Below are 20,166 nucleotides of genomic sequence, written 5' to 3'. Positions count from 1 at the left end.
TAGCTCATAAATAGTATGTTCATTTTTCCTTAAGTGCTTTGCAAAGCTGAAATTATGATTTGGCTTTATAATTGAGAGCACCTGAATCTTATGTTTTATCAAGGTTAATCTGCAAATACTGATAATTTCCTTTTCCACTAGACTCACAAGTATTTTGGGGGCTGACACGCTTTCTTCTTTGTTTCCCTGAGATCATCAACTCAGGAATCAAACTGCTTGGGTTTGATTCCTGCTCTACCAGTTCCTAGCTTCAAAACTTTGGATAATTTCTTCAGCCATTTTGTGCATCTTTTTAAAAATAAGATAGCAGCAACTATTATAGGGCTTTTGTGGGAATTAAAATCAATTAACGAATACACGATATTTAATATAACCCCTGATACCTAGTAAACACTCAATATTAGCTGTTGTTTTCTGACTATTCTGAGACTTCTAAATTCTCATCACCATAATCCAGGGAGGTGGGTTTTTCGGTAAAAATTGACAATCATATTGCGACTACTACTTACGGTATCCTCTGTTTCTAATGACTGAAGTCAGTACACAAATACTCAGTTATAAGCCTTTTAACCTGTATCATTAAAGGCATGTGATAGCTAATTTTATGTGTTAACTTGGCTGGGTGCCGAGTTGTTTGGTCACAGACCAGTCTGGATGTTCTATGAAGTAATTTGCTGAAGCCAATACACAAATACTCAGTTATAAGCTTTTTAACCTCTATCATTAAAGGCATGTGATACAGTTAATTTTATGTATCAACTTGGCTGGACTGTGGTGCCGAGTTGTTTGGTCATATACCAGTCTGGATGTTCTATGAAGGAATGTGTTGAATGTGATTCTTTTTAAATCAGCAGACTTTCAGTAAAGCAGATTACTCTCCATAATATGGATGAATTTCATCCAATCACTTGAAGGCCTTAAGATCAATGACTAAGGTTTCTCAAAGAAGAAACCACTCTGCCTAATGATTGTAACCCTGTCTGAGTCTCCAGTCTGTCTGGCTTTCCATGTGAATTTCAGAATCAACACTGCAACATAAACTCTCATCTAAATTTCCAGCCTGCCAGTTTGCCCTATAGATTTAGCATTTACAAGGCCCTCAAATCACATAAGCCACACATGAACCAATATGCAAATGCTCATATATGTTATATTATATATATGCAGATATAGGAATACATGTGTGTGTGTATATACGTATATTCATTGTATTGGGTCTAGTTTTCTGGAGAATGCTGACTAATCAGATTTTGGTACTGAAAGTTATTCTGGGAGAATGGAAACTTAAAGGCGATTTCTCTAAATTACTTTCAGGGTTTTAGGAATTAGTAGTAAAAAAAGCATTGATAATCCATAGCATGACGTGGCAGCAAATATACACAAAATATCACCATTGGATGCTCCTAATTAAACACTTATAAGAACCCAGGTCTGGCCTGGTGTGGTGGCTCACACCTGTAATCCCAGCACTTTGGGAGGCCGAGGCAGGCAGATCACGAGGTCAGGAAATCGAGACCATCCTGGCTAACACAGTGAAACCGTGTCTCTACTAAAAATACAAAAAATTAGCCAGGCGTGGTTGCAGGCATCTGTAGTCCCAGCTACTTGGAAGGCTGAGGCAGAAGAATGGCATGAACTCAGGAGATGGAGCTTGCAGTGAGCCAAGATCACACCACTGCACTCCAGCCTGGATGACAGAGTGAGACTCTGTCTCAAAAAAAAACACACAAAAAAACCAAAAACCAAAAAAACAAAAAACCGAGGTCTTAGTGATTGGTGATCATGTATTTGATATCTCAGAACATTTTTGTCAAACTAATAAGCGTGATGAGTGAGATTGGCTGGTTGCCCTAATGTCAATGGACAAAGTGGAGAAACAAAAGGATAAGCTCAGGGACATAAATTCTCAGATCAAGAGCTGCATAAAAGATTTGAAAGTCTCCATGTTTGCCCTTAAAAAAACTTTTATGTTCTGTAGCAGCAGAGCTGAAATTGCTGCTGAAAACCAAACCAGAGTCTTTTCCTCCAAGTAGTTGACTTACAACACTAAATGAATTTCCCAACCATGTCGGGTGTCTGCTTTAAAGTGAAGGCATTAATTGGGAAGGAACAAGACCCTGAAATTTGGAATAGAGACATATGAGAAGATTCTGATTAAGGTGAGGACACTGAACCCCTAAAATTCGAGTGAAAGTTTTTTCCTGGTAGAAGCAGCCCTTCCACCCTGTCTGGAGATGCTCACCCTGCTTTACCCAAGAAAACTGTAATGGTTTCCCCTGAGGTATTTGCCTTTCAAAATACTACCGATTCTTTTCACAACCCTACTTCTGCTTCCCTTCTTTACTTCTAGACCCATAACTAGACTCAAGTAGAAAGTATGAACTATGAATAGATATGCAACACTCCAAAAGAACTACATGATCGTTCAGTTTATACAAACAAAAATCCATAGAATATATGTAAGCATGGATATAAGGGTGTGGTATAATGGAAGAAACATAAATTAGATCAGGCCTAATGCATTGACATGGGCCTACCAAGCAGAAATTTTAGATTCAACCTTGTTGCTCATGGGGTTAGAAAAGGTTCCAACTGTTTGATTAGTTGGCTGAAACACAAACGAAAAGGTGGCCTGCATTAAATAAAGCTGAATGCCAGAGAGGCCTTGGTATACCATAGAGGAAGGTACCCAAAGGCTTAGGGAGACTGGAATGTTAGAGAGAGGATTTATTGTGTGAGACCTGCTCACCCACCCTAGGAGAGGCGGCAGGGCACACCCTTTCCCAGGGCTGTAACAGCTACACTTGGAAGGAGATCCTCAGTGTCCTTAAAGGACCCCATGCACTTTCTTTGATCCCTTTGGTTCTATTTTTCTGTAGGCCCTTGACTAATGCAACACATGATTAAACTTTAGTCCTAATGCCAATGAACTCAAGATAAAAGATCTGGAGACAAAGATTTGTGTTTCGGGCCCAGTTTTGCCAATACTGACCGTGTGACCCTCAATCGGTCCTCCTTACTGTGCCCCAGATGTGTTCTCATCTGAACATTGAAGATGTAAATGTATGACTAGTATGATTCTATGGAGCAAATTGAAAAGATATGCTAAGTAACCTGAGAAGTGCTCTTAATGAATGCAGTTAAGTTCAGGAAAACTACCTGTTTCACCTTACTTGAACATTGGTATCTAATTCTCATTTCATGATGTTCATGTTGGGTCATTCCAATAGGTTTTTGAGGCACTTTATGGATTTATAATTCAATAAATGTATATTGGGCAATTGTTTAAATAAATAGAGTCATGGTCTAGGCCAACACTGTACAACAGAAATATAATGAGAGCTACATTTAAAAAGTGAAAAGAAACTGCTGAAATTAGTTATAACAATATAGCTTACTTAACCCAATGTCTCCAAAATATTATCAATTCAAAGCTAATAATATAAGATGGTATTGAAGAGATAATTTACATCATTTTTTATAAGATCTCCACAAAATACAGTGCTTATTTTTATTTACAGCAGATCTTAATTTGGAGGAGCCTCATTTCATATGCTCAATAGCTACATGTGGCTGTTGGCTCCTGTATTGGCCAATGGTTAGGTGTGGGCTATTCCAGTGGAAAATCCCATTGTCCCTTACTCTGCACCAGTGTACCCCACCTGTCATTTAGGCAAAATAAGATATAAATGTGGTTCCAAATTTCACAGAATATTACTAATTGTTTGTCCTATCATGAGGGACGATAAGGGACTATATTCAAATATTACTGTTGTTTTTATCACTTCTGAGTTATAAGGAAAGAGAGACACATTTCTCTCCTTTTCTTTCTTCTCTAAATTACATATTGGACTTAATCCTCTACATCACTTGCCTAAATAATTGTGTCACTCCTTTTTAAAAATGCTGCAATTACTATGAAATAGTCGATTAAACTGTAATTTGATTTTAGATTTAACATGCAGCCTAGAGAATAATTCTTGGTAATGGCCTCTTTTTCTGATCATATGCTTTCAGTTACAAAAAACAGCTATGCAATATCTGTACCATCACACATAAGTGACTCTAGTAACTGTTGATGGGGGTGTTGAAGTTCATCAAATAGAAAAGTAATCTTTGCATGTCCACTTTTAGCAAAGAACTGTTTCTGGAGAATGATGCAACATTAGGACAGTGCAGAAACTATCAATAAAAAGAACTTTCCCCCAGGCCTTGATAATTGAAATGAGGTAGCTGACAGTGTCCTCATTGTTTCTGAGCTTTCTTAAAGAGTTCAAGGCCATAGCCAAAGGATACCTAAGTATAGGATTTTTTTTTAGCTTTATTCATGATTTGGAACTAAGGGGACAAAGGTAGTAAACATGGTGCTAGGACTTAACCGGAAAGAACCAAAGGGAAACCAGCCATTTCCTAATTCACTGGTTCACTTACCAGGTGTTTTGATAGGTATTTACTATATGTAAGCCAGCATTCCACAAAGGGAAAATGGAAGTTAGAAAATATGGTGTAGTAACATTGTTCATGGAACCTAAAATCTCATAAGGTTAAAAAGAATTGACACAAATAACTACAGTGCAAAGCACTACAAGAACCGTGTCAATAAGAACTAGGTTGTTCAGAGGAAGAAAAGATCACTGCGTGACGTCATAACCAGAGGGGACTTCAAAAAGGAGGGGCCATGTGAAATGGGTTGTTTAAGAACAGCAGAAGTGAAGAGGAGGAAGAACGATATGGGAAATTGAACGTGAGGAAGAGTTGGAGGAGAGGTTTCAACTATTCTAATTTTCAGGAAGTCTTAACACTCTTTTGTTGTTATTTTTTTTTTTTTTTTTTGAGACAGGCTCTCACTGTCACCCAGGATGGAGTTCAGTGGCCTGATCATGGCTCACTGTAGCCTCAACCTTCCCAGGCTCGGGTGATTCTCCCACCTTAGCTTCCTGAGTAGCTGGGATCACAGGTGTGCACTACACCCAACTTTTTTTTTTGGTAGAGACAGGGTTTTGCCATATTGCCAAGCCTGGTCTCAGACTCCTGGGCTTGAAGGATCTGCCTGCCTTTGCCTCCGAAAAAGTGGTGGGATTACAGAAACGAGCCACCAGGCCCAGCCACCAATCTTGAATAAAATGCTTTTCATAACTGTTTGACATGTATCGAATTTATGGCATAGAACATATTTTATTCTTTTAAAGAAAACCTTGGCTCCTTTCCATAAAAAACAAATAATAAAAAAGGGGGGGCAAAAATTGGAAAATGGAAGTTTCTCTTTGAGTAATGGGTGTACCTAGAAGAACAGGCTTATAAGCAAATTAAAAGATAGAGTGGGATGTTTGAATACCAGGCTAGGAGATTTGAGCCTCATGTGGCTAAGTGAGACTGTGACTCCAGGCAGGTAGGTGGCTTTGGGAGGCTTGTTTTATGCCACAATCAAAGATTGACTTAGGAAAATTGTACCTAGTAGTGGCATTTATAATGAAGAAGACTACTGGCAGCAAGATTGTTAGGAGTTTACTTCAGTGGACTAAGAATAAATAAATAGGGACCCGGACTAAGTTGGTAACAATAGGAAGAGAGGAAACAAGCGCAGGTGAGAAGGACTGTGCGAGGAAAATGTGACTGTGTGTAAATGCAAGCACTGAGAGAGAGGTGGCTGAGGTTTCAAGCCAGGAGATTGAAACACCAATACTAGAAATACAAAAGTCTTCAAATCAGTCATGTATAGTCATCCCTCGGTATCCCTAGGGCATTGGTTTCAGGAGCCCCCTGCTAATACCAAAATCCAAGGACGCTCAAGTGCCTGATATGAAATGGTATGGTATTTGTATATGATGTACACATGTCCTTTCGTATACTTTATCTTTAGATTACTTATAAAACCTAGTACAGCATTCATGCTAAGTAAATAGTTGTTGTGCTACATTGTTTAGGAAATGATAACAGGAAAAAAAAGTCTGAACAGGCTCAGTACAAACACAACCATCCATTTTAAAAAAAATTTCGATCCATAGTTGGTTGAATTCACGAACACAGAACCCATGGAAACAGAAGGTCCACTATGTATTGAAATTAGGATGCTCAAAACTACCCAGAGGGAAGGCTATTAGGTTAAAAAAATGCCCCCCTCCCAAAAGATATTCACATCTTAATGTGAACGTGGGTGTTAGCTTATGTGGAAAAAAAAAAAAAAAGAAAAAGAAAAGAAAAAAAGAAAAGAAAATGTTTGCGAATGTGATTAAGTTAAAAATTTTGATCCAGAAGCTTATCCTGGATGATCGGCATGGGCCCTTATGTATCCTTATAAGACAGAGGCAGAGGCAGATGGCACACAAACAGAAGAGAGGAGTGGGGGAGACCCCCTCAGCAGACAGAGAGCCATTTAAAGATCCTTTACTGCTGGCCAAGAAGATGGAAGAAGGGGCCATGAGACCAAAATACAGGCGGCCACTGCTCACCGGAACAGGAATGCAAGGCTGCTCTTGACGCTGGAAAAGCCAAAGCTAGGGATTTTCCTCCGGTGTCTTCAGAAGGAGGCTTGGCCCAGAGAAGCAGACCAGGCTTCTGGACTCTAGAACTGCAACAGAATACATTTGCAATTTTTTTTAAGCTACCAAATTACTGGTAATTTTTTCAGGAGTCCTAGGAAATGAACACTATAAAACATCCCCAGAATGCTGGAAATGTGGAGCTGGAGCCGAGAAGAGAAGCTGAGGTTAAAGAAACAGTGGAAGGTGTGGAGTTGGAGAGAGCTGTGGCAAGTGGCCTGCAGGAATAAAGAGAGGAGAGAAGAAAAAAAGAAAAAGCTTTACATGCTGTCCACATTAGGGATCAGCAGAATACAAAAGAGAGCCCAGCAAAGGAGACAAGAAGTAGATGTTGGAGACAAGAGGAAAAGACAAGAGGAAGGTGAGATTTTAATGAAGGGTGAGATTATCAAGGTTTAAAAACAAAACAAAGGAAAAAAACAGAAAAACTTTTAAAGAATTCCAGACAGGGAAAATGGAGCAGTGTACATTCCTAGGAGAGGTAACACAGTACCCTTCCTAATAGCTAAAGCTAGTGAGACCATCTCCACTTTTGGGAAGAACCAATGCCCAATCACTACTGCCTGGATGTGAGCAACAGCCTCAAAGGGCTACAGAGCACTCTGCTCCTTTTAGCTGCCAAATATCAGAACGCTTGATACAGATTCATCAACACAAGAAGAGAAATTTTTAAGTAAAATTCTTGCTATGCTGGCAATCAATATTTAGTGAATCTGAGCTCACTTTCAGTGTGTTTATAAAAGTGGAATTTGTAAAATGAAACAGATTCAGTACCCCTAAATGTTTTTCCTTATTTATTCCCTAACTGTCCCAGGTTAAATTTTTCACTCTATAAATTTTTGGAATGTGCAACAGCCAACTTTATATCTAGCTAAAGGTAATCCAAAAATGACATATATATGTAATTTGTTTTAAACAAGGAATTTGTGTTTTTTTAATCTGTGAACATATTACTATGATGATGGTTAGGGTACCCAAACTGGCATCCCAAATCTCAGAATAGATATTATAAGATGAAACAACATTGGTGTTAGCTCATGGCTGGGTTCCTGTGAGCACTGAGCCCTAAACTTAAATCTCTCTGATCCTTGACAGAAACTCTATAAGCTCTAGGCTCAGTCCACCTCTAGACCTTAGAGGATAAAGGAGTTGATTCAGAACCATGCAAAACACCCACTGCAAAATGTCAAGTTCTGAGAGAAAATCTTGTAATAAATGTATCAAATATGTGGGAACTCACAGGGTCTCTGACTGCGGTGATTTCACTGATAATCTGGAGCAGGCTACAGGGCAACAGAACAGCTGATGGGCAGGCTATTGAGAGGTGAAGCCAGCTGGACTTTCTGGTTCGAGTGGGGACTTGGATAACTTTTCTGTCTAGCTAAAGGATTGTAAACGCACCAATCAGCACTCTGTGTTTAGCTAAAGGATTGTAAACGCACCAATCAGCACTCTGTAAAAACGTACCAATCAGCACTCTGTAAAAAGGACCAATCAGTGCTCTGTAAAATGGACCAATCAGCCAGATGTGGGTGGGGCCAAATAAGGGAATAAAAGTTTGCCATCTGAGCCAGCAGCGGCAACCCCTTGGGTCCGTTTCCATGCTGTGGAAGCTTTCTTCTTTCACTCTTCACAGTAAATCTTGCTGCTGCTCGCTCCTTGGGTCTGCACTACCTTTATGAGCTGGAACATTTACCACGATGGTCTGTGGTTTTGCTCCTAAAATAAGAGAGATCACGAACCCACTGGAAGGAAGAAACTCTGGACACGTCTGAACATCTGAAGGAACAAACTCTGGACACACCATCTTTAAGAACTGTAACACTCACTGCTAGGGTCTGCGGCTTCATTCTTGAAGTCAGCAAGACCAAGAACCCACTGGAAGGAACCAATTCTGGACACACCACGGCTATCAGACTGTTCTCAGCCTGGGGTGGGTATGAAGTGCATTCCGCATTTTCCTTCACAGGAGTTCCTAGAGTATTTTTCTTCCAGCTCAGACTGAGATCCTGGCTTGCATATAGTCTAAGAAGTAAGGAAAAGAATAAGGGATTCTACTCGACAGAATAAAATTAGTGATTAGGAAGTAACCCGGACTGCTGGCTAAGCAGTGATGTTTATGTAAGTAGGAGGTAGCTGTACTGGTTGTTCTGTTTGTTTTCCTGCCTTTCTGTTCTTGACTCTGTTCTCCCTGCTCTGTGCCCTGTGAGGCTGAGCCCGCTCTACCCTGTCACCCAGGCTCTCCTGCTAATTGGTGACTGGGGATCAGGGGGCAGGAGAAAAGTGGGCATGAGAAGCAGGGGGCGCCTTCCCCGCAAGTCCTCTGCATTGATTCTGTCTCTTCCTGGAGCTGGGCCTTCCTTGACTACAGCCGCTGCTGGGCAGAACTTACTCTGAGCTCCAGTTCCCACTGGGCTCCAGGGGCACTGTCCTCACCTCCCAGTGCTTCAGCCCAACGGACATTAATTGCTGGCCTCCGGTTCCTCAACATCCTTTGTTTCTTCCTGAACCTACACACACTTCTATAACTAGAGGTTTCATTAGCTTCTTTTCATTTTAGCCCTCTAGGATGAATTCTATGTACCGCTAGGCACAGATGATCTCATGGATCAAGGGATACTATTCAGTCTCCATCCTCAAGTAGCCCAGCAAAGAGAACTTTGGAATTCCCACAACAATGTTCCTTCTTCCCTAACTCCTAAAAGGAAGATATTCTTTCATGCTTAAGCAAAGTTACTCCTAGCTATGTGATGAAAGAGGAGAGAGAAAGGGAATAAGTTAGGGAGGGAAGAAAATTGCTGGTTTGCAGTTTGACTTGTGAAGCAAAATACTTTGAAACAGTACAGGGTATGGTAGGAGTGAGTGGGCAAAGAAAGGAATGTTTTTAAGGCTTTTTGTAGACTCTGAAGCTAGACACTCTACATGAATTTTTAGAAAACCACACGAGTTTTCGCTTATTTATGTTGTTGATTTGTTTCTTTTTTGAACCATGCTTATATTACATGGGTTCTGAATATATAAGGGTTTCGTTTGGGATAATGACATCTTTCTCCCTCTATAGAAGCAAAGATTTTTCTGAATAAAATTAGGTTCCTCAAAGCCCCTCCCTCATCAACTCTCTATCCAGAAGTCCTCAAAGAAAAGATTCTATATTTGTTGTGGCTGTAGCAACTTACATGTCCTTATCATAACCCTTTCCAAATGAAGCATATGATGGTGCAGTGGATCTGCTCTATTCCAGGGTAGTTCATGGGCTTTAAATGCCAAGCTTGCAGTACCGATTTAGCAGGAATGCCATGACATTTAGCTGACAAAAGCTGAAGAAATTCACATCATTAGTCATCTCTTCCAGCATCACCTTAGGTTTAATTTCAGTCTCATCCATCACTCAATGCTTTCTTTGCTTCTCGATTTTTGACATCTGTCAGGAGGGACCTTATTCATTCACTTTTCTAGGCAGTTATTTCCTAAGCTTTCGCCATTATGGCCTCATTCTTCTAGGACTTTGGATGGCATCGTATAATTATCAACATCTGATTATCAATAATTTGTTGCTATTTCTTAATGCTTTTTTATTTTTTCTTTGTGCATGCATTTCTCCTACTGCTATTTAGTTTATGTTACAAGCAAAACTTTGGAGCTGAAAATAGCATTAAATCTCATATGCAAATCTGCCCATTTACCCTCTTCAGTTATCATCAGAGAAACCCAGCATCAGACTAGTTAAATGACTTTCCCAAGATAAAACAGCAAATTATTGGAAAACCTAGTGCTAGAACCTAGTCTTTCTATGTCCCAGACCAGGATAAAGACAATTCTCTGATATAGAACATTTTTTCACTTATTTTAGAGTTTTATTATACCTGCATTTATTCCTTTAAAAGTGCAAACAACAAGACAAAAATGTGGATAGCAAACCTCTGGTAGGTTTTTTTTTTTTTTGTATTCAGAGCACATACTTTGATCTTTTCATTTCCTATGAACTGTATTTAGAGTAAAAAGTAAACAGGTTGCCACATTTTGTCTCACCCATCTCAAACAGAAGTCACAGATCAAGTAAGTGATGGATTTGGGAACCAGAACAGACAGGATATCTGAAACATGTACTGAGAATTCTGGTAAACAAGTCAGTCTGTAGAAATGTATTGTGTAGCCATGAAAAGGGTGGCCAGTGCAATAAGTGCACAACTCTGTACTGGAGATGGAGATAGGAGAGGTTTGCAACAGTTCCTGTCTTTCAGGAGATTGGAATATAAAGAACCACCACAACAATGTTTGTTATACCAATTTGAGAGCCAAAGAGCAAAAAGGCATGCACACACACACACACACACACACGTGCACCTGCATACACAACCTATGTAAATGAATGTATGTGAGTGGTAATAATATTTTTCTTAAAGAAAATGAGCTATTCTGTTTATATCATAAAGAGAGATTAAAGGGAAACATAATATTTAAGGTATCTAGCTGTGGATGTATTATAAACACATAGAAAGGTAAACACAAACTTATGATTATTGCCATCTTCTTTGTGAGCTTCTATTGACCTAGTCCTGGGCCTGAATTTTTTTACTCTCCTCTCCACCCCCTATACTCAGAGCATCATTCTTCAGGTTCTGATCCCAGTGTTTCGATAATGGCTGAAGATGGCAATAAATTTTAACTTCCAAACGCCTACCTGGATTTTCTTTATGAGATCTTAGTGAATAATAAAGAGAGACATAGAACAGGCTTTTGTCAAGACACTTACCTGTTATGCTACTATCTGAGGGTAATTCCATCCAAAAGACAGACGATGGCAGGAATTCCAAAGGACTAAGCCCTGGTATTATTCCCACACATTTTTCTTGCCTCCTGCTCAATCCTTACAAACGGTTCATTTGCAAGGCTCTCCCTGGGTTGTACTAGTGAAGTCACTTCTTTTATTCTCTCTGCATCCACCGTCTACCCTTCCAACCCTCTGTTTATTCAGGAAGGCTCACTGGACAGACTGCATCATTGAGATCCCTTGCCTTCTGGTTTCTAGGTGGTCCAACCTATGGGAAGTTAGTAGAAGACTAACTAAGGGGAGAAGGTCAGAGGGAAGAAAATGAGTGAGGCTAGGATCAATATTTCCTTAGGTCCATCCCTGAAGAGTTGCCTTGGGCTGATGAGCCCTTTGATGAAGGTGATTGCTCTTCTCAACATGGTCCTCTTTATAAACTCTCTTCATAACCTTTCCAATAACTGCTCCCTTCTCTCAGCCCCTTGAGACTAAGAGTGGTTACATTTCCACCAACACTAGTTTCAAGCTACTGCACTATCTCTTGAAGTATACCTTCTTCCTGCTCACACTATTGTAAACAGTGCCTTACTAAACCTACCTCAAATTACCCTAGAGTATGTTATCTGTATCTTGCTAGGGCCCTGACAAATACACTTATCTTAAACGATGTGGTCTCCATACCAAAAGGTCGTTGCTTCTCTTATTTTGTAGCTTTGACGATTCCTCAGGAAGTTTAGAGAGCTACTTTATGCTGATGGCTGGGAGAGTCTGTGAATTACTTCTGTTTGGGTTCCCCTGGGGGAGAAATAACTCTGTAAACAACCACCACAGGACCACTCTAGTGCACTGTCAATCTAAACATTTGCAGGCAAATGAGTGATAAGCCAATTTTAGAAAGTGCTGAATCTTATGTTTAAAAGGTGAGTGAGTAGATGCAGACAAACTATAAGAATATGTTTCTATTTTCCTATAGAGTTTAGTTGGTTTAGAGGTTTAAAGGCAAGTCTTTAGAAATCACTCCCTTAATAAGTCAGTAGAACTATCTTGTTGACAAAGGTTTAGTGACATCTTGAGTAATGAGGAACCTATAAAAGCTGACTGGTCCATCTCTTCTGACAATGTGCTTAAGGCAGTTCTGAGAATTCTGCACCATCCTTCCATTTTGGCTATTTGCTTGACGGTGATAGGGCAGGATGGCAATGGGATTTAGCTACAGGTTCCTTAAAATGAGCTAAAGTAAATAAAGTCCCACTACTGGAAATAAGGGATAATGGTGAGGCTTTTATTTCAATTGCCGCCACTGGTGGACTGAGTAACTCTTTGTGGAAGAGTCTATCAAAGGTAGAGATGTTCCTCCTCTGAAAGAATCCTAAGAAAATGAATATGGTGTCTTGGCTAGGTTTTCTGATTATTTATCTTGATAGAAATGATGGCAGAATATGCCAATTAAGTCAGCATGTGGTACAATTTTTTATATGCTTTTCAATTAGGAAATTTATTTTAACCCACCAACATTTTTAGTACCCAGGAAACTTATGGAAGGAATTCCATCATGAATCATTATGGGCAGAATTACATGATAACTACTTTCTAGAATAATAGCATTTTTGGATGGGGTACAGTGGCTCATGTCTGTAATCCCAGCACTTTGGGAGGCCAAGGTGGGCGAATCACTTGAGGTCAGGAGTTGGAGACCAGTCTGGCCAACATGGTGAAACACAGTCGCTACTAAAAATACAAAAATTAGCTGGGCATGGTGTTGGGTGCCTGTAATACTACTTGGGAGGCTGAGGCAGGAGAATAACCTGAACCCAGGAGGTGGAGTTGCAGTGAGCTGAGATCACGCCACTGCTCTCCAGACTGGGCGGCAGAGTGAGACTCCATCTCAAAAATTAAAAAATAAAAAATAAAATACTAGCACTTTAAAAATAAATCAAGGCACTCTATTTGTGGATAGGCACTGTTGACGTTTGGGTGGCTTGAATGAAATGTTGGATACCTCGTCTACAAACAACACAATACACAAATCAGTGAAAATCCATACAATTTAATTTGATTATCTGAAGAAGATCAGGGAGTTCTTCTACATCAATATTTCCAGTGGGCAATTTGAAGAGACAAACAATCTCAAATATGAGCATTTCACATTGCTCCCTTGAATTCCAGGAAAGTTTTTATTTTGCCATTAAATGTAAGAACCCAGGGCTGGGCGCGGTGGCTCATGCCTGTAATCCTAGCACTTTGGGAGGCCAACGCAGGCGGATCACGAGGTCAGGAGATTGGGACCAACCTGGCAAACAGGGTGAAACCCTGTCTCTACTAAAAATACAAAATACAAAAAAAATCAGCCGGGCATGGTGGCTGGCGCCTGTGGTCCCAGCTACTCCGGAGGCTGACGCAGGAGAATGCCGTAACCCGGGAGGCGGAGCTTGCAGAGAGCCGAGATCACGCCACTGCATTCCAGCCTGGGCTACAGAGCAAGACTCCGTCTCAAAAAACAACGATAACAACAACAAAAAAAACAACAACAAAAAAACTCAGTTTTTCCATGGAGTGATAGAATTTAATTGATGAGCTTGACGAGCTTAATTACAGAAGGGAGAGCTCCAAAATACATGTGAGTACTAAGGATTATGACATCAAGGCTGTAGATTTGATGATGGAAATGTTCAGTTTCATTATTTTAAAAAGGAATCATTTGTGGTGGGCATGGTGTGTGTGTGTGTGTGTGTGTGTGTGTGTGTGTATGTGTGTGAATGGATATACCTTTATCCACTCATCCTTGATGGACACCGGTTGATTCCCTGTCTTGGCTATTGTGAATAGTGCTACAGTGAGCATGAGAGTGAGAGGTGACAGCGTGCTGGCTGTCCTCACAGCCCTTGCTCGCTCTCAGTGCCTCCTCTGCCTGGGCTCCCAGTTTGGCGGCACTTGAGGAGCTCTTCAGCCCACTGCTGCACTGGGAGCCCCTTTCTGGGCTGGCCAAGGCCTGAGCCGGTTCCCTCAGCTTTCAGGGAGGTGTGGAGGGAGACGCGCGAGCGGGAACCCGGGCTGCGCGCGGCGCTTGCGGGCCAGCTGGAGTTCCGGGTGGGCGTGGGCTTGGAGGGCCCGCACTCGGAGCAGCCGGCCGGCCCTGCCGGCCCCGGGCAATGAGGGGCTTAGCACCCGGGCCAGCGGCTGCAGAGGGTGTACTGGGTCCCCCAGCAGTGCCGGCCCACTGGCGCTGCGCTCGATTTCTCGCCGGGCCTTAGCTGCCTTCCCGCCTGGCAGGGCTCAGGACCTGCAGCCCGCCATGCCTGAGCCTCCCACCCCCTCCGTGGGCTCTGGTGCCTCCGGAGCTTCCCCGACGAGCGCCGCCCCCTGCTCCAGGGCCCAGTCCCATCGACCACCTAAGGGCTGAGGAGTGCGGGCGCACGGGGCGGGGCTGGCAGGCAGCTCCACCTACAGCCCCGGTGCGGGATCCACTGGGTGAAGTCAGCTGGGTTCCTGAGTCTGGTGGAGACGTGGAGAACCTTTATGTCTAGCTCAGGGATTGTAGATACATCAGTCAGCACTCTGTATCTAGCTCAAGGTTTGTAAACACACCAATCAGCCCCCTGTGTCTAGCTCAGGGTTTGTGAATGCACCAATCGACACTCTGTATCTAGCTACTCTGGTGGGGCCTTGGAGAACCTTTGTGTGGACACTCTGTATCTAGCTAATCTGGTGGGGAAGTGTAGAACCTTTGTATCTAGCTCAGGGATTGTAAACGCACCAATCAGCGCCCTGTCAAAACAGACCACTGGGCTCTACCAATCAGCAGGATGTGGGTAGGGCCAGATAAGAGACTAAAAGCAGGCTGCCCTAGCCAGCAGTGGGAACCCGCTGGAGTCCCTTTCCACACTGTGGAAGCTTTGTTCTTTCGCTCTTTGCAATAAATCCTGCTGCTGCTCACTCTTTGGGTCCACATTGCCTTTATGAGCTGTAACACTCACCATGAAGGTCTGCAGCTTCACTCCTGCCTGAGCCAGCGAGAGCGGGAACCCACCAGAAGGAAGAAACTCCAAACACATCCGAACATCAGAAGGAACAAACTCCAGACGCGCCACCTTAAGAGCTGTAACACTCACCGCGAGGGTCCGCGGCTTCGTTCTTGAAGTCAGTGAGACCAAGAACCCACCAATTCTGGACACAGGAGCGCAGGTGTCTCTTCAAGATTCTGATTTCATTTCCTTTGGATGTATACCCAGCAGTGGGATTTGTGTTCATAAGGTAATTCTATTTTTAGTTTTTGGAGGAACCTGCATACTGTTTTCCATAATGGCTGTGCAAATTTACATTCTCACCAACAGTGTATAAAAGTTTCCCTTTTTCCACACCCTAACACTTGTTACCCTTTGTCTTTTTGGTGATAGCCTTTCCAGCAAGTATGAGGTGACATCACATTTTAGTTTTAATTTGCATTTCTCTGATGATAGTGATGTTGAGCGTCTTTTTATATACCTATTAGCGATTTGTATGTCTTCTTTTGAGAAATAACTATTTAGAGCAATCTTTTAACCAGAAGTGCAGTGATGTTCTCTTTGTGAGGTCAGTATTTCTGAGCAGTGGGAGAATGGGAAGAACATTCTAATCATTTAAGGTAGAAATAATACATTTCTGCTGAGAAACAAAGCTAAAATATATATTCCCTGATGTATGGAAACATAGATAAATGACTATTTTTCTTTAACAAAATTGTCTTCCGTGCTCTCTTGTATCGCTCCTTCTTAATAGCCGTGGTTCAGGTAGACGCTGATCTGTTGATCTTCCTTTCACATTCCTTCCCTGATCACCCATGAGGCTCCAAGCTCTTCTCCATTTGTTGTGTTTACTTAACCAAAAGCAACAAGGTACTTAGCAGTAGAAAATGTCCTAGCATTTATTAGTATCCCTTCTCTTTGGGGAGAATTATGCTCTTAAATTGCATTTTGACCTCTTTAACATATGAACAGTTTTTTCTTTTTTAAAATAAATGAATATTTGGCCTTGTGAAAGAAAAACATAACAGAAATGAAATGGCCTCAGAAACACATGCAGTCATTGGTTTCTCTGCATAATAGATATATCTAGAATTAGCAGAGTGAGTACCTACAGTACTAATTGATGTGAAACCCAAGGAAAGGACAATAGGATTTTTAATTCTAGGGTTTTTCAGTTGGGAGTCTAGGCCATGGAAATAGTGTAGAATTGAGTAATATCACACAAGTATTTCCACTTGCCTCCCAACTAGAATATGATCATAATCAGAGAACCAAGACAGCAGTCATAGATGCACTAAGGAACCCTAAGAAAAAAATGGGGATTTGATTGGGAATGTGGTTCCATATTAGGTGCTTACTTGGAAATGCTCAATGATTAATTATTATAAGTTTGGACGAGGTCAAGTTTAGCCAAGAACTTCCTCTTAGGAAGAAGAGGAAGGTGTTGGATATGGAAGGTATTTCAAAGAGACGCCTGTTGCTGGGAATCTTATTTTGCCAGTCTTTATAGTGTGTATGTGTGTGCGTTTAAATTAGTTGTTACTGAAATGTTGACGTTCATTTTTTGGAACCTAAGTTATTCAGAAAAAGTACCAAGAAGAGAGCAAAAAGAGAAAATCATCTCAAGTCCCACAACTCAGAATAGTCACTGGTGGTATTGCATAAACACATGTCTACATCACCTATCTGTGCATCTGTGCATATTTAAAAGTGGAAGCATAGCTAGCTTGATAGATAAATAAATAGAAAATAATTAAATTTTATTGGACTATATATATTTCTTTTAGTAAAAATCTGTTGCATTTAATTTTACTTGAAACTGGCAGAAAAAATAGTGCTTGATATTTATAGAAGAAAAATAAATTGACAGGGCATTACAAACAACACTAAACTTCAGATAAATACTTATTTTTCAAAAAGGGTATTTATTTTTAAGCAATCTAAGGTGCAATATAGTTTAATGAAAAGATATTATAAAACCATATTTCACATTTGTCTGACACCCTCAACTAATGTAAGTTATGTCTTGCTCATGTTTTTAATCTACGACCTAGAATAGCGTTTCTCAAACTTTTTGGTCTTTGCACCCCTTTACACTCTTGAAAATTATTGAGAACGAGAGAGAGCTTTTGTTTATACTGCTTATATCTGACTATATTTACCATATCAGAAGCTTACACAGAACACTTTATATATATATATTTTTATATATATTTATATATTATATATATTTTTATATATTATATATTATATATGTTATATATAATATATATTTATACATATACATTTATATATATTTATACATATACATTTATATATTTATATATTTATATTTATATATTTATATATATTTATATTTTTATATATTTATATATTTATATTTATATATGTTTATATATTTTTATATATTTACATATATTTACATATATTTACATATATTTATATATTTACATATATTTACATATATTTATATATTTACATTATATTTACATATATTTATATATTTACATATATTTACATATATATTTATATATTTAGATATATTTATATTTATATATATTTATATTTATGTATTTATATTTATATTTATATATTTATATATACATGGACTAATGACAGTAAAGCCTATAACATGTTAGCGTAAATATTTTATTTTTTAAACCTATATTTTTCAAAACAAAAAGAAAATTAATTTAAAGAATGGCATTGCTTTACATTTTTTCAAATCTCTTTAATGCTGCCTCAATAAAATGGAGCTGGATTCTCTCATCTCTGAATTCAGTCTGTTTCAATGTGTTGTTCTGGTGGAAGTATAGGAAGAAAATCCATCTTTCCCCAGATATGTACTTGCAAAAGAGCTGTATTATAATACCTTTTCAGATAATTAGCATTCCTCTTTGATACCATACAAAAGTGTGACAAGTGGGAATTTCTTAAAGGAGGTTGCAGTGTGGAATCTAAAAACAATGAACTTTTTCTCCTGTGACATTAAAAGTAGGTCTATCTTGCACTTTGAATGGATCTTTTCTCATGCTTTATTTTGTGTTATCAAGCAGGGCTTATTTGGAAAGATTGTTCACTGAATTATATCGCATCTTCTCAATGTCGACACATTTCACTATATAATGTCATTGTATTAGTCTGTTATCATGCTGCTAATAAAGACATATCCAAGACAGGGTAATTTATAAAGAAGAGAGATGTAATTGACTCACAGTTCTACATGGCTGGGGAGGCCTCACAATCATGGTGGAAGGCGAAGCAGGAGCAAAGGCACCTCTTACCTGGCGGTAGGCAAGAGAAAGAGCATATGCAGGGGAACTCCCCTTTATAAAACCATCAGACCTTGTGAGACTTACTCACTATTACAAGAACAGCATGAGAAAGACGTGCCCCCGTGACTCAATTACCTCCCACCGTGTCCCTCCCACAACACGTGGGAATTATGAGAGCTACAATTCCGAATAAGATTTGGGTGGGGACCCAGCCAAACCATAACAGCCATCAAATCATATTTGTTATTATCACCACTGATTTAAACAGAAAAGTCTTTTAATATTGAAAATGTGACAAGCTCATGGTGGCAAACGCAAATTTTCCTAAATTTTAATTTTCACATAAAAGTTTGCATTATATCACTTGCAACAAAGATTGCCAGCTATTTTCTTTAAAGCAACGGTTTTACTTTGGTTATTTGTAAGAAAGTGTTGGCCAAATACCCAAGTTTGAAAAACCAGTTTCTGTGTTCATAATTTTTCAAGTGAAAGTGGTGTTTCATGAAAAATTCAGCTAGTTCAGCTTGCAATTCAAACAATCACAGCTTTTTGATTGTTTTCTCAGGATACTCTTCCTACTTTCATACCTCCCACTTCATCAGACAGAATAATGACAAAATTCTATGTAAAGGCTGAAACTTAATATAATTAATATTTATTGCCTCACTCAAGATATGAATAAAACTGGACTTATTTTATTTAAATAAAGACAGAGTCCTTAGTCACCCAGGCTAGAGTGCAGTGGTGTGATCATAGCTCACTGCAGGCTCCAACTCCTGGGCTCTAAGGATCGTCCCACCTCAGTCTCCACCTCAGCTGGGACTACAGGCATGCACCACCATGCCAAACCTTTTTATTTTATTCTGATATTTGTAGAAGTGAGGTCTCCTTATCTTGCCCATGCTGGTCTCTTAACTCCTGGGTTCAAGAAATCTTTCCACCTCAGCCTCCCAGAGTGCTGGGATTACACGGATAGCCAGTGCACCTGGCCTGAAACCAGACTTTTCTAATTTTGTTTCCTGTGAACATGTGATAAGGAGTACAATAAGTACTAGCACAGTTTTATGTGACTGTCTTGATATGGCTGGGGTCACCTACAGTTGACCACTATTGCTTTTGTACCATCAATTCAAATGTTAACTCAGTTAAAAAGGAAAATTATGTTTAAGTACTAAGATGAAAAGGGGTTAGGCCTTAAGGACACATGGAAATGGTCTTGGGGATCCCCCAGAAAATGTAGGGACCACACTTTGAAAACCACCGGCCTAGAACCGTGATTCTTATCTCCAAATTTACATTGTCTTTTCCTCAGAATGTTACAATTTTCCAATGTTTTCCAGCACTGTTACTTTGCAGACAATTATTTTCTGTATTTATTTTTTCTATACCTCTTGGATCCATTTTTTTTGCATCTCCTCTTCATCACCTCCTTATATATTTTGTATTAATTAACATCAAAACTATTTACCTATAAGCCTAGTTTTCCACGTTAGTCCAATTCTCTCTGGTTTGAGAAATATTAGCACAATTTCTCAGGATTTTGTTATATCAGCTTCTTTCCTCATTCTTATTCTGGGAGAAGG

General features: G+C 39.8%; 1 long non-coding RNA gene across 1 annotated transcript in view; it reads right to left on the bottom strand.

The window, feature by feature from the left end:
• Positions 1-7,938, bottom strand: part of LOC109025683 (uncharacterized) — a 68,627-nt gene extending 60,689 nt beyond the window's left edge. Inside the window, exons 1-2 of the long non-coding RNA XR_008677117.2 lie at positions 7,780-7,938; positions 6,450-6,568 (exon numbers count right to left, since the gene is read on the bottom strand). This is a non-coding gene — a long non-coding RNA (uncharacterized lncRNA). The remainder of the gene's footprint in view (positions 1-6,449; positions 6,569-7,779) is intronic.
• Between the last annotated feature and the right edge of the window lie 12,228 nt (positions 7,939-20,166).

Source organism: Gorilla gorilla, chromosome 12 (assembly GCF_029281585.2).
Source record: "Gorilla gorilla gorilla isolate KB3781 chromosome 12, NHGRI_mGorGor1-v2.1_pri, whole genome shotgun sequence".
Classification (NCBI taxonomy): Eukaryota; Metazoa; Chordata; class Mammalia; order Primates; family Hominidae; genus Gorilla; species Gorilla gorilla.
This window is presented reverse-complemented; position numbering and strand designations above follow the sequence as displayed.